This window comes from Gobio gobio (assembly GCF_949357685.1).
Source record: "Gobio gobio genome assembly, chromosome: 1".
NCBI classification, from domain to species: Eukaryota; Metazoa; Chordata; class Actinopteri; order Cypriniformes; family Gobionidae; genus Gobio; species Gobio gobio.
This window is the reverse complement of record NC_137097.1, coordinates 64,625,806-64,639,343: the sequence shown is the minus strand read 5'-3', so window position 1 is coordinate 64,639,343 and position 13,538 is coordinate 64,625,806.

Below are 13,538 nucleotides of genomic sequence, written 5' to 3'. Positions count from 1 at the left end.
CGCACCCTGTGTGGTCTCCGTCTTCCTTCTCAGCAGTACTGTGGATCTACAGCTCTACTGCGAGCTTGTGTGAGGAAAGGGGAGAGGTCCAATAAACAGGCCTTTCTGATGCAGGCACAACCCTCTGCCAAATCCTCCTTTTGTCTCGGCACAGACAGCACAGCCATCTCGCAGTCTCTTCTGAATCCATTCCTCTTAGCTGTTGTATGGCAGCTTTTACAAACCCTGCTGCGCACAACCTGCAGAACAGAGACGGAGAAGAGAGCTCTCTTTATCCATATATCTCTCAGTCTACTGTATGTGTGTGCGTGTGACGTGTGTGTACCTACTTAACCACGTTTTGGGGACAAATTTGTACCCAGAAGTGCGCTAAAACTGACAAACCCACCTTTTGGTGACATCTTGGGATGTCCTCATCTGTAAAACAGCATAATTATAAAGTTTAGGTTATAGTATTTATAATCTTGTCCCCATGTAGACAGCCAAGTAAATGTGTGTGTTTGTGCTGAAACATTGCACAAGACAATGCAAGCAGCATCCACCCATTATGAGTACTGTGTCCAACCAAAGCACACAATGCCTATTTATCTCTGGCCCAGTTGTTTCACATAGTTTCTTAAACCTGGTTTTAAGAGGTCTGTAAAACAAATCACGGTTGGCCAAGCATTCCTTTTCAGTTGAAATGATTGTAAATATAAAATTATGATAAGAAATCTGTTGAGAAAAGCAGTGTTCCATGAAGACATTTTTACTTCTAAGCTCCTTCTTGCAAAATTTGATTTATAGCTACAATTACATGTCCTCAAATAAATTTTTAACTCCGTTTCTGAAGGCAAACGATATTGAAAGGAATTTCAGTTTCACTTGTTGACCATCTCATGTGAGCGATGGTTTGGCTCAGGCTCTTGGTATATCAGACCAACTGGCTCTGGTGCAAGTGCACTATATTTTTTTTGCTCTCACTAAAAGAAAAAGAACATGCTTATTTTATTACCAGTTTAAAAACGTATCATACTATAGTCATATCAGTGCAGACACTGAATATCTCTGGTAACTACACCTGTCCCCAAGCAGTCGCAAAGAACTTCTTTGCACCAAGCTGGAATGGCTCTCTGAGAATAGGATTTAAAAGCAGAGATTTTCTTTTTAGTTTTTGTTTTCTCTCACTTGGCAGAAGGGTGCTGGAGCGCTTCCAGTTGTCAAGGGGACTGTGATTATCACCATCAAATGCCATTTTGTTGAGTTGTTATTTCAAGTTAAGCCTGGTTCCCCGTTCTCTGTGTTCCTCCTAATTTGTGGAGCTAGCTTGAGGAAACTCTAAACTGAGCTTGGAACCAGATGCACTCTGCATGCCGATTTCCCACAGTTGGGAGCAGGCGGCACAGACCAGATATTTGACACTAATCATTCATTAATAGCGTAATGCAGTTCCTGGCCAAACCAATGAGACTGAGCCTGTGACAGCTGCTGGTATGTCTAAGCGAGAGATTCCAAGAACACACAAAAACACTGAGACAAAGAATAGAGTCTATTGTGAAGCCTCTTTTCTTTTTCAGAGCCTGCGTTTCGTTCCATGTGATAGTTTCAAGATGGCGAGAGAAATATGGGAAGCCTACCAGTATGATAACACAATCAGATCAAATTCATGGAGACGGACAGGGCAAGAGGAATGAAAGAGTGGATGTTTCGGGAAAGAATGAGATGATGAAGGCATGGCCTTCAGAATCATCATCTTCAAGCAGAGATTGAATTAAAGGCACAATATGTAAGATTTTTAGATTAAAATATATTAAAAAAAACACTAGAACAATGTTAGATATTTTGTCGACCTTTGTACTTGCATTATCCCAAACATTTCCAGCAATGGTTAAATCCAGATAAATCACCTATTTTAACCAGTGTTACGGACCGTGTCCTTGCGTCGCCTGTCAATTACATAATATCTGTGCTACCCTTGATTTAAGTAGAAACCATGGAAACACCAAAGACGCTTTAAAATAGTATGTATTTTATCAATTGGGTTCAGTCAATGATTAAATAACTGCTGTGCTCTCCCCAATAACCCCAATAACTCCCCAACTCAAAAACTCCCCAATAACACAAACCACTATGAGAACTCAAAGTTCAAAATGGTGGTTCATTGTTATTTCAAGTGTAAGATCACAGGCTGCATTGTGCATATGCTGCTTGTGATTCAGAATAGTTCCACAACAGCATACGACGGATCCAAAGCTCCAACAGGTGCCTAGATGCCACAGCTCTTAATCTTGGATCTCTAAGGTTTTGCTTAGTTTTGGTTGAAAACCCCAGATTGCTGCCAAATCTTGCTTGATGAGCAGATCAGAGGCACAGAACTAATCTTTGTTATACAGCGCAAGACAGTTAGTCTTAGGCCCCGATCACACAGAACACATTTTTGCAACGAGAGGCGCCTTTTTTGAATAGATTTCTGATGGCAGAGAGCGTTATGCGCGCTGCTTATGCGCCCCGGGCGCCTTGCGTTTTAACCGCCTGCTGCACCTCGTGTTTTAGAAGGAGCGCTCTGAGCGCCTGATGTTGAAAGAAAAATCAACTCTGAGTGGAAAAGCACCCGACGTCATCACGGTTTTTTTCTATTGTCCAATCAAATGAATGGAGAGACGGGCCTTCCGTTGTGGCGACCGTTACCTTGATGAGACTGACAGGACAGCTGATTCAGGGGTTTCTTAGCAACATAAAAAAACCCACAGCGCACTGCTATTTTCTAAATTTAAAAACATCGACCAATAAAAGGCCTCGCGTTTTCAAATTTGAAAAACGTGTTCTGTGTGATCGGGGCCTTAGGGTGTTTTCACACTTGTTCATTTTCAGGGGTCTGAGCGCGGTTCGCATGATTTTTGGCCGATATGTGAACACTCCACACAATCTCAGACCCCTTTAAAGCGAACCAAACCGAGACCATCTTGGGAGGTGGTCTGGGTACGGTTCGATCTCATTTTATGGTACGGTTCGCTAAAAACACGCAATCTGAACACAAACTGCTCTGGGCTTACTTGATTTTTCTGTTCGCGAATTCCAATGTAGTTTGGTCATCAAATGCCTCCGTACAAATCGGCTGTTCATCATGGCTGCTTCTTCTGGAAAATCTCTACAAATTATTAGTTCACAATTTACACTTGTTTATTGCAATTTCAACCGCTTCTGAACTGTGTAAGAGAGACGCGGCTGCGCGCCTTGCCAGTTTAAAATGGTGTTAAGACCACACACACCTAAAGCGCATGCACAGAAGCCAGCTGTCACAGCATGTGTACTAAAAAGCATCTTTAGCGTCTTATTGCATTTATTTTAAAGCGTCAAAAACACACATTTCACATAAACAGGTGGTTTTGTCTTAAGTGAATGTAAACATCTGCATTACTAGCTTAATATAATAACCAGCCGAGTACGTCGTACAGTGAAGAATATGCAGTTTTATTTTTTTCATGTGATTATTCAATTTCTTACTTGATTGCTGTTTTTAGGCATAACTATTTCACCTGGAAATTTTAAAGCAGTTTATTTAATTTGCATCTTTTTTATTATTTTATTGTATTGTTTATTTTTTGTATGCTGATGTTATCATTGATTTGTGATATAGCTAGTGCAAGAATATGTAGTATTGCAAAATTGTTTTATTTTTGTGTAAAAAGATAAACAACTTCATTCAACAGCATTTGTAGCAATATCATTAGAAAAAATCTTTACAAACAAATATCTTGGTTACTGAGGCATAAACAATGTAAGTGAATGAGATCAAATGTTGAAGACCATAGAGTCAGCCATCAAACACTGAACTAGACTATATCCAAAAAGCAACAGTATGAACACAAAGGGGTCTGAGACCACATTCCTACTAAAGCGGACCAAAAAAGGATCTGAGTCCTCTTTCAGGTACAGGGACAGTGTGAACATGAGGAGAACTGTGTCCTTTTTCACTTGGTTCACCTATTGGTCCACTTAAAGGAGTCTGAGTTTGGTTCTTTTAAAGAGGACCCAAGTGTGAAAACACCCTTGTTTGAATCACTCGTTTTCTTGAATCACAGCGAGTAACATTTTTACCATGCCTCCGAGACAACACTATTTTGTCAAGTGCCTAACATAGCATAATCAGAGAGCGCTTTCTCCATCATACAATATATTTTATAGTGAATTGCATGTAATTTAGTCATCGTGTTTTTATTAATATTATATTCTAATATCGATCTTGATTACAGCAAAGTGCAACAAGTCTGTGCAGCCACCTAGCGAACGCAAAGTAAAGTTATAACATAACTTTCAACACACTCAAATGTATTTAGTATGATTGTTTTAACCATGTACAACAGCACTGCGTTACCCCACATGCGCAACGAAAAGAGCAGAAGTGATCGACTGCAGCATAAGCATAATAAAAGCTCAGAGGCCGGTGTTTCGCACAGGCCTCTCTCATTAGCATTCGCTCCCAAGGACTCTCGGCGAGTCCTGCTTCATACCATTAAAGGGATAGTTCACCCAAAAATGAAAATTCTGTCATCATTTACTCGCCCTCAAGTTGTTCTAAACATGTATGAGTTTCTTTGTTCTGCTGAATACAAAAGAAGATATTTTGAAGAATGTTTGTAACAAAGCAGATAGAGCAACCATTGACTACCATAGTATTTTTTCCCTACTATGGTAGTGTTACAAGTACACAGGAGGCAGACACAGATGTTAACAGGTAAGGGTTGTTTATTAGACCACAGTAGAGCAGGTGTTGTAACACAGGTTAGTTAACGGGTTGTTGGTAGAACTGGAGATGATACGAGAGAGAGAGTTACTGTTCTTTGTGTAGTAGATGGATGAACGATGGATACTGGAGATCGCTGGAGTACTGAGGGACGGAACGGAACACACCCACACAGCAGACAAGGAACACGGAAGGAAGGAGACACGCTGGAGACAGGTCAGTAAGTGTAGAGGAGTCCTTGAGGTAAGCATAGCCTGTAGTATATGCGAACGAGACCGGACGTGGAGTGCTGTGTGGTTGTGAGTCTTATAGTGCTGGTGATGAGTGTCGTGATGAGGTGCAGGTGATGGTGATCAGTACTCTGGGGAAGGAGTGCGCTGTGATTGGTGGAGGGTGGAACCTGACGTGTCTGTGACAGGTAGTCAATGGTTGCTCTATCTGCTTTGTTACAAACATTCTTCAAAATATCTTCTTTTGTGTTCAGCAGAACATAGAAACTCATACATGTTTGGAACAACTTGAGGGCAAGTAAATGATGACAGAATTTTCATTTTTGGGTGAACGATCCCTTTAATAAAACTTTAATACATTCGCTCATTCATGAACATGATTTCTGCCCAAGTCCGTCGGAATCCTTTCCATCAGCTGTGGAGGTGAAGAGTCAAGACTACAACTCCCATGATTCCACACTCATTCACAGCATCATCAAGGTATGCCTTTGTTTTCAACAAGCAACCTCTAACGGTGACACATACTGTGACTTTAAGACACCTTTGTGTTTTGTATTTAGGATGTAGATTGACATCAGGTTTTAATGTTAGTATATTGCCTTGCTAAATGTGAAAGCGTGCTGTCCAATATGTGTCAGCAAGGAACTTTTTGTGAAGAGAGACTTTTACTCGCTGGGGTTTTTAGGGAGATTTTACGAGTAAACCGTGTCAATTCTCGATATGAGTGTTCAATTATAAATGTTTAATTATTCAATAACTTCCAACTGATTACATACCACTCCATGTAATCAAATATACTCATTAATAAACATCTTTCCTAACGTCGAAACATATTCACAGATCCCTGCAAAATATAATGAAAGAAAATATTGGTTATGCTCCATACTTTCATTATTGTTGGCGATTAATATCAAGCATATATCAGAGCGCCTGCGAGAGCTCCAAATTGTGCCTCCAAAAAGATTTTGCAGCAATCTGGGGTTTTCAACCAAAACTAAGCAAACCGTACAGATCCAAGATTAAGAGCTGTGACATCTAGGCAGCTGTTGGAGCTTTGGATCCGTCATATGCTCTTGTGGAACTATCCTGAAACACAAGCAGCATATGCACAATGAAGCCTGTCTCACACTAGAAATAACAATAAACCACCATTTTGAGTTTTGAATTCTGGTAGTGAGAGCACAGCAGTTATTTAATCGTTGACTGAACCCAAGATCTTTTGTGGTTAAATCATGTCTGGCCTGTGACGTACTAATCTCAGAGGTTTATGACACTGTGGGGGATTTTTGCCAGCATAGTTTTCTAATAGAGTGTCAGGCATTTAAAGGTTCTGTTATGACTGACAACAACTTGAACTACTTTAACAACCCTGGACAAATATTTGAAAAAAAAAGCACGCACAGCCATAAAGATATGACTGCTAGAACCAAAAAATGGCATACAGCCTCTCTCATTAATAGCTTTCGTAAACATCTGGGGTTAAAAGTCAACTCTAAGGCATGCCAGATTTTTTTCCCTTGTGTAGTGAATGGAAAAAATGCATGCCCTTTGGCACCTCTTCCCTCTTCACTCCAGCCTCTCGAGATAGGGATGTAATAAGGCCTGATTTGACTTGAGGGTTGCAGGCTTGCGTGGACTGTGAAAGTCCATTTATAAAAAGATGGGTTCAAATAAGCAGTGGAAAAGAGAGCAGCACTTTCCCACAGTGTTACAGAAAGCCAGCATGACCGGTCCTGAGGCCTGTGCACTGCAATCCCCCTGCGGACACACTGTGAAAGCACTCAAGCATGGAGCCATTGCCTGCTCCATTTACCCTGACTGAGAGTAAGTGTGTTTGTTTGGGGGTGGGGGGGCTTCTACTCCCTTCCGAAAGCGAGAAGGATTGTTGTACATAAATGCTTTACATATTCATTTTAGTAACAATGTTTTGTGTAGTAATCAAAGCTACTAAGAGTGACCACACGAGTGGCAGAAGATCTTTCTGGGATTCCACTCCCAGGATGGAAAAGTACAAAGAACATGCGTAAAGTGCAAAGCTTCAGCTACACTCCCGCCACCTGTTACTGACCAGAACATGCGTGAAAATGAACTTGGCCCGAAATGCAGGGATCACTAACAACTAAAAGCCTCCCTGAAATCTCTCAAACTCTCGGCCGTGCCTCTTAGCGAGATCTTCTGTCGGTGCACGTTTCCCCCCGCTCTTTTAGCCATATTTGTACGGCTATCTGATATCAGCTACAGAGCGCCATTTGTCTTTTACGTTAACATTGTTCTTTTAAGTTTTCCTTCTCCCCCTCTTTGTGACTGACATGTGGGAATTGTGCTTTTGAAGAGGACTTATTGTAGATTAAAATACACATTTAACATTGTCCCACAGCAATTTACCACACTGTGTGCAGAGCATGAACAGCATCAGGCCTTGTTCAGATGGTAGATCACATTTCAAAAGTGCCCTGAAGGACATGTCTCGTTCTGCATATTACAACACCTGTAGCTTTCATGTTTTCCCCACCACAAACTCTTGCTTAGTGGCTTAACTTCTCATTTGGACATCCCAAATACTCAAATGCACATTTAGTTGAGCAACAGATATTCTCAAGACAAATCACTTCTTAGCTGGAGAGCACAAGGCAATGGGTTCTTCGACCGTTCTTGTCCAACTTCAATAACAAAATGCAAAACAGTCCTCATGGGCAGCATGTTGGCACGCATTATTTAATCAGTTCTGGGCAGCTGTTCTGCAGCATGACGTCCATCTAGTTTCCATTCAGCACGCAAGAGCTATGGGAACTACAGAGGGCTGCAATCTGTACCCATTCACTAGTACTGATGTCAATACTTTATGTACAGCAAAGTTACTCGTTCCTTGAACTGTAGTCTTTGGTTGTGCTCCAGCACTATCTCTGTACTCATGTGTTTTTCAATTGCCTCATTACAGATTTGCTGTGTGCGGTGTGGCCTGCTGGTTCAGTTTCCTGCCGTTTGGTGTGTGAGCTTGTTTCTTTACCCTGACATGTTGCATCAATTTAGTGCCCATGAGGAATCATATCTTTCTACAAACCACGTTTCCTGACTTTCTCCCTCTAAGCGGGACAACCCTCAGATGGAATATTTTTCCTCCTTTTAAATCCTCTCTGCTTCCCACAGACGCCCCCAGCTTGATGACTTTGACTTCCCACATTTAAGGATGGCTAAAAAAAGAATCTTCAAATTGCAACCAGAAGTATACTTTAACCCCCCTTTCTCGTTTACGAGGCTGATGGGGCTCTAAACACTGGGAACTGGTACTCTCAAAGGCCCATTTAAGCTTCCTCAGAGTGTGAGAAATCGTGTAATTGTAACTTCACCTCTAATAACAGTAAAATATTAATCAGAAAGCCTCGAATGGGACTAGTGTCGGAGATTCTCAAAGCAAAAACAAACAATTGTGACAGCTAAAGAGCGCGTTTTCCAGTGGAGGAGAATTGTGGCCCATGTCAATGCAGGGGTCAGAGGCAGCCTCCCACAGGACCTCACAGAAGGATTAAGTGAGCCTGTTTAATGAGATCACTTCCTGTGGAACATTAAGCAGTGGTGAGAACGCCACCAGCAATATGGAGCCGCACAGGAGGCTGTCAAGAGAATGTGAACTTCCCACACTCATTATATAGCATTTTGAAATAAAGCAATACATTAATCAGATACAATTAAAATAAAATTTTAATTGAAGAATTTGCTTAAAGAAATAGTTTACCAAAAAATGAAAATTCATTCATTCAACGTTTAAGTTTCCAGAAGAACCAATGAGGTTCTTTCTCGTGTTACGCAGCACGTTTGAGTTTCCAGAAGAACCAATGAGGTTCATTATCATGTGTTACACGGCACGTTTGAGCTTTCAGAAGAACCAATGAGGTTCATTCAAATGTGTTACACAGCATGTTTGAGCTTCCAGAAGAACCAATGAGGTTCATTCTTGTGTTACACAGCACGTTTGAGCTTCCAGAAGAACCAATGAGGCTCATACTCGTGTGTTACACAGCACGTTTGAGCTTCCAGAAGAACCAATGAGGTTCATTCTCATGTGTTACACAGCACGTTTGAGCTTCCATAAGAACCAATGAGGTAAATTCTCGTGTTACGCAGCACGTTTGGGCTTCCAGAAGAACCAATGAGGTTCATTCTCATGTGTTGCACGGCACGTTTGAGCTTCCAGAAGAACCAATGAGGGTTCTTCACGTTCTTCAGAAGAACCAATGAGGGTTCTGCACGTTCTTCAGAAGAACCAATGAGGTTCATTCTTGTGTTACACAACACGTTTTGGCTTCCAGAAGAACTAATGAGGTTCATTCTCGTGTGTTACGCATGTGTTACAGAAGAACCAATGAGGCTCATTCTCGTGTGTTACGCATGTGTTACAGAATAACCAATGAGGTTCATTCTCGTGTGTTACGCAGCACGTTTGAGCTCCCAGAAGAACCAATGAGGCTCATTCTCGTGTTACGCAGCACGTTTGAGCTTCCGGGAGAACCAATGAGGTTCATTCTCGTGTTACACAGCACATTTGAGTTTCCATAAGAACCAATGAGGTTCATTCTCATGTTACGCAGCACATTTGAGTTTCCATAAGAACCAATGAGGTTCATTCTCATGTGTTACACGTTCTTTCTTGTGTTACACAACACGTTTGAGCTTCAAGAAGAACCAATGAGGTTCATTCTCATGTGTTACGCAGCATGTTTGAGCTTCCAGAAGAACCAATGAGGTTCATTCTCATGTGTTACACAGCACGTTTGAGCTTCCGGGAGAACCAATGAGGTTCATTCTTGTGTTACACAGCACGTTTGAGCTTCCAGAAGAACCAATGAGGTTCATTCTCATGTGTTACACAGCATGTTTGAGCTTCCATAAGAACCAATGAGGTTAATTCTCGTGTTACGCAGCACGTTTGGGCTTCCAGAAGAACCAATGAGGTTCATTCTCGTGTTACACAGCACGTTTGAGCTTCCATAAGAATCAATGAGGTTCATTCTCGTGTTACGCAGCACGTTTGAGCTGCGGCAAGAACCAATGAGGTTCATTCCCGTGTTACACAGCACGTTTGAGCTTCCAGAAGAACCAAGGAGGTTCATTATCGTGTTACGCAGCACGTTTGAGCTTCCATAAGAATCAATGAGGTTCATTCTCGTGTTACGCAGCACGTTTGAGCTTCCGGGAGAACCAATGAGGTTCATTCTAATGTTACGCTGCACGTTTGAGCTTCCATAAGAACCAATGAGGTTCATTCTCATCTTACGCAGCACGTTTGAGCTTCCATAAGAACCAATGAGGTTCATTCTCATGTTACGCAGCATGTTTGAGCTTCCATAAGAACCAATGAGGTTCATTCTCGTATTACGCAGCACGTTTGAGCTTCCATAAGAACCAATGAGGTTCATTCTCATGTTACGCAGCACGTTTGAGCTTCCATAAGAACCAATGAGGTTCATTCTCGTGTTACACAGCACGTTTGAGCTTCCGCAAGAACCAATGAGGTTCATTCTTGTGTGTTACACAGCACGTTTGAGCTTCCATAAGAACCAATGAGGTTCATTCTCATCTTACGCAGCACGTTTGAGCTTCCATAAGAACCAATGAGGTTCATTCTCATGTTATGCAGCACATTTGAGCTTCCATAAGAACCAATGAGGTTCATTCTCATGTGTTACACAGCACTTTGAGCTTCCGCAAGAACCAATGAGGTTCATTCTTGTGTGTTACACAAGTCGTTTGAGCTTCCATACGAACCAATGAGGTTCATTCTAATGTTACACAGCACGTTTGAGCTTCCGCAAGAACCAATGAGGTTCATTCTCATGTTATGCAGCACGTTTGAGCTTCCATAAGCACCAATGAGGTTCATTCTTATGTGTTACACAGCACGTTTGAGCTTCCGCAAGAACCAATGAGGTTCATTCTCATGTTACGCAGCACGTTTGAGCTTCCATAAGAACCAATGAGGTTCATTCTCGTGTTACACAGCACGTTTGAGCTTCCAGAATAACCAATGAGGTTCATTCTCATCTTACGCAGCACGTTTGAGCTTCCATAAGAACCAATGAGGTTCATTCTCATGTTACGCGGTACGTTTGAGCTTCCATAAGAACCAATGAGGTTCATTCTCGTGTTACACAGCACATTTGAGCTTCCAGAATAACCAATGAGGTTCATTCTCATGTGTTACACAGCACGTTTGAGCTTCCATAAGAACCAATGAGGTTCATTCTAATGTTACGCAGCACGTTTGAGCTTCCATAAGAACCAATGAGGTTCATTCTCATCTTACGCAGCACGTTTGAGCTTCCATAAGAACCAATGAGGTTCATTCTCATGTTATGCAGCACATTTGAGCTTCCATAAGAACCAATGAGGTTCATTCTTATGTGTTACACAGCACGTCTGAGCTTCCATAAGAACCAATGAGGTTCATTCTAATGTTACGCAGCACGTTTGAGCTTCCATAAGAACCAATGAGGTTCATTCTCATCTTACGCAGCACGTCTGAGCTTCCATAAGAACCAATGAGGTTCATTCTAATGTTACGCAGCACGTTTGAGCTTCCATAAGAACCAATGAGGTTCATTCTCATGTTATGCAGCACATTTGAGCTTCCGCAAGAACCAATGAGGTTCATTCTTGTGTGTTACACAGCACGTTTGAGCTTCCATAAGAACCAATGAGGTTCATTCTAATGTTACGCAGCACGTTTGAGCTTCCATAAGAACCAATGAGGTTCATTCTCATCTTACGCAGCACGTTTGAGCTTCCATAAGAACCAATGAGGTTCATTCTCATGTTATGCAGCACATTTGAGCTTCCATAAGAACCAATGAGGTTCATTCTCATGTGTTACACAGCACTTTGAGCTTCCGCAAGAACCAATGAGGTTCATTCTTGTGTGTTACACAACTCGTTTGAGCTTCCATAAGAACCAATGAGGTTCATTCTAATGTTACACAGCACGTTTGAGCTTCCGCAAGAACCAATGAGGTTCATTCTCATGTTATGCAGCACGTTTGAGCTTCCATAAGAACCAATGAGGTTCATTCTCATCTTACGCAGCACGTTTGAGCTTCCATAAGAACCAATGAGGTTCATTCTCATGTTACGCGGTACGTTTGAGCTTCCATAAGAACCAATGAGGTTCATTCTTATGTGTTACACAGCACGTTTGAGCTTCCGCAAGAACCAATGAGGTTCATTCTCATGTTACGCAGCACGTTTGAGCTTCCATAAGAACCAATGAGGTTCATTCTCATCTTACGCAGCACGTTTGAGCTTCCATAAGAACCAATGAGGTTCATTCTCATGTTACGCGGTACGTTTGAGCTTCCATAAGAACCAATGACGTTCATTCTCGTGTTACACAGCACGTTTGAGCCTCCAGAATAACCAATGAGGTTCATTCTCATGTGTTACACAGCACGTTTGAGCTTCCATAAGAACCAATGAGGTTCATTCTAATGTTACGCAGCACGTTTCAGCTTCCATAAGAACCAATGAGGTTCATTCTCATCTTACGCAGCACGTTTGAGCTTCCATAAGAACCAATGAGGTTCATTCTCATGTTATGCAGCACATTTGAGCTTCCATAAGAACCAATGAGGTTAATTCTTATGTGTTACACAGCACGTCTGAGCTTCCGCAAGAACCAATGAGGTTCATTCTTGTGTTACACAACTCGTTTGAGCTTCCATAAGAACCAATGAGGTTCATTCTAATGTTACGCAGCACGTTTGAGCTTCCGCAAGAACCAATGAGGTTCATTCTCATGTTATGCAGCACGTTTGAGCTTCCATAAGAACCAATGAGGTTCATTCTTATGTGTTACACAGCGCGTTTGAGCTTCCGCAAGAACCAATGAGGTTCATTCTCATCTTATGCAGCACGTTTGAGCTTCCATAAGAACCAATGAGGTTCATTCTCATGTTATGCAGCACATTTGAGCTTCCATAAGAACCAATGAGGTTCATTCTTATGTGTTACACAGCACGTCTGAGCTTCCGCAAGAACCAATGAGGTTTATTCTTGTGTGTTACACAACTCGTTTGAGCTTCCATAAGAACCAATGAGGTTCATTCTCATGTTACGCAGCACGTTTGAGCTTCCATAAGAACCAATTAGGTTCATTATCATGTTATGCAGCACGTTTGAGCTTCCATAAGAACCAATGAGAGAGGTTGTTTTCATATCACCAGTTTGTCAAAGTGTGCACCTCCTCTCTGTAGGCTGACTCGTTATTGTCTGTGATTAGGCCTACCACCGTTGTGTCATCTGCAAATTTGACAATGACATTGGAGCTGTGTGTGGCCACGCAATCATGCGTGTACAGAGAGTATAGAAGTGGACTGAGGACACACCCCTGTGGAGCTCCGATGTTAAGGGTCAATGTGGAAGAGATGTTTCGACCAACTCTGACCTAATTCTAATTCATTCTAATGTTACGCTGCACGTTTGAGCTTCCATAAGAACCAATGAGGTTCATTCTCGTGTTACACAGCACGTTTGAGCTTCCGCAAGAACCAATGAGGTTCATTCTTGTGTGTTACACAACTCGTTTGAGCTTCCAT